A 2,444-nucleotide genomic window follows, 5' to 3' on the forward strand; every position below is an offset into this window, starting at 1 on the left:
GAGGGCATCAAGCAAGCAACAGGAAAACCGGTGAAGAAGAGCACGCCCCTGAAATCCAAGACAGGAGAGACCATCACAGACAAGGACAAGCAGCTTGCGAGATGGGTTGAACACTACCTCGACCTGTACTCCAGAGAAAATTCTGTCTCCCAGGAAGCACTTGACGCAATCGAGGACCTGCCTGTTCTAAAGGAGTTGGATGCAGTGCCCACCCTGGAGAAACTCAACAAAGCCATCAAAGCCTTATCATGTGGCAAAGCTCCAGGTGAAGATGGAATACCTCCTGAAATCATCAAGTGTGGAAAGCCAGCCTTGCTCGAGCCACTTTACGAACTCCTGTGTCAGTGTTGGAGAGAACGTAAGGTCCCCCAGGACATGCGTGATGCCAAGATCGTCACGCTGTATAAGAACAAGGGTAACCGAAGCGACTGTAATAATTACCGCGGCATCTCTCTTCTGAGCACCATGGGTAAAGTCTTCGCAAGCGTGGTCCTTGCTCGCCTGCAGGTCCTCGCCGGCTGCATTTATCCAGAGTCCCAGGCGTACCAAGGCGTTTGACCTTGTAAGTAGAAGAGGCCTGTTCCAGCTGCTGAAGAAGATCGGCTGCCCCCCACAGTTGCTCAGTATCACCGCCTCCTTCCACGACGATATGAAGGGCACTGTCAACTTCGATGGCGCGTCATCTGAACCCTTCACCATCAAGAGCGGCGTAAAACAAGGCTGTGTCCTTGGGCCAATATTGTTCGGCATCTTCTTCTCGCTGCTGCTGAACTTTGCCTTCAAGGACTCGGAAGAAGGTGTTCACCTGCACACCAGAAGCGACGGGAAGCTGTTTAACCTGTCTCGCCTGAAGGCCAAGACCAAGGTCCGCACAGTGCTCATCAGGCAGATGCTGTTCGCAGATGATGCCGCTCTGACCTCGCACACTGAAAAAGATCTTCAAAGTTTGATGGACCGGTTCGCTCATGCCTGCAGGGAGTTCGGTCTGACTATTAGCATCAAAAAGACCAACGTCATGGGCCAGGATGTCCCCGCACCACCATCAATCTGCATCGACAACAAGAAGCTCGAGATTACTGACCAGTTCACCTACCTGGGCTCAACAGTTACCAGCGACCTTTCACTCGATGCCGAGATCTCCAAACGCATCGCTAAATCCGCCGCTGTCATGGCAAAGCTGAACAAGAGAGTGTGGGGCAACAACCAGCTGACGGTGAACACTAAACTCAAGGTGTACCAGGCATGCGTCCTCAGTACCTTACTGTACGGCAGTGAGTCCTGGTCCACATACACCAGACAGGAGAACCGCCTGGAGAGCTTCCACCTTCGCTGTCTTCGCCGGATCCTCAGCATCACATGGCGGGACAAGGTCACCAACACTGAAGTGCTGAAGAGAGCAGGCTCCCTCAGCATGCGTCTTATGCTCTGTCAGCGTCGACTGCGAATGCTTGGGCACGTGCGCCGTATGGATGGATGCATCCCCAAAGACCTCCTGTACGGTGAATTGGCCATGGGACACCGCCCAACGGGTCGCCCAATGCTGCGCTTCAAGGATGTCTGCAAACGCGACATGAAGCTGACTGACATCGACCCAAACAGCTGGGAACTGGTAGCCATCGACCGCGGACACTGGCGTCATGTCGTTCGTGAGGGAGTCAAAAGGGGCGAGGAGAAGAGGAACCTGCAGCTGGAGAACAAACGACAATGGAGGAAACAGAGGCAGCAGAACCAAACCTCCTACCAGCCGTCCGATTTCGTGTGTAACACCTGTGGCAAAGACTGTCAGGCTAGAATCGGCCTGCTGAGCCACATCAAACACTGCTCTCCACAAGACTGACAAACCGGACAGGGCGCTACCATTGTCTCCCGAGACAGACGGATGCCTACTATACTTTAATTTCAAATTCTTACATTTGATCTATAAATTCAATTATAATAATGTGATTATCTATAAGTTATCAAATTAAATCATTTACACTGAAAAATACAACTGCATTAAATAATATTATGAGATTATTTTAAATATTTTTAGATATACAAGCAAGAAATGGTGGAAATTATACTTTTCAACAAAATTAAAACGCCAGTAGTGAGCATTTAATGAGTGAGTCACTGAGTTGTTCATTCAAGTGATTCGTTCAAACGGCAGATTCATCAGATGTTTATGCATGGGCTAATGAAACTTTGACTCGACCGATTCGTTCAAAACACGGAATCAATCAGCAATGAATCGGTTGGTTGCTGTGAGATGCGCTGTGTTTCCGCCAAAAATGTAAGTGACCTAATTATTGAATTTGCTTATTGAACTGTTCATAGAACTATTAAACAGTCGTGATGGTGAAAACGTTGTGTGATGTTGCCTATGTAGCGAATCAGCTCAAAGGGGAAATATGAATAATTAATCATAACTAGTTATAATTAATTATATTAGTGTTGCGCCGCTG

The sequence above is a fragment of the Sinocyclocheilus rhinocerous genome, unplaced genomic scaffold (genome assembly GCF_001515625.1).
Source record: "Sinocyclocheilus rhinocerous isolate Xijiao unplaced genomic scaffold, SAMN03320098_v1.1 scaffold9679, whole genome shotgun sequence".
NCBI classification, from domain to species: Eukaryota; Metazoa; Chordata; class Actinopteri; order Cypriniformes; family Cyprinidae; genus Sinocyclocheilus; species Sinocyclocheilus rhinocerous.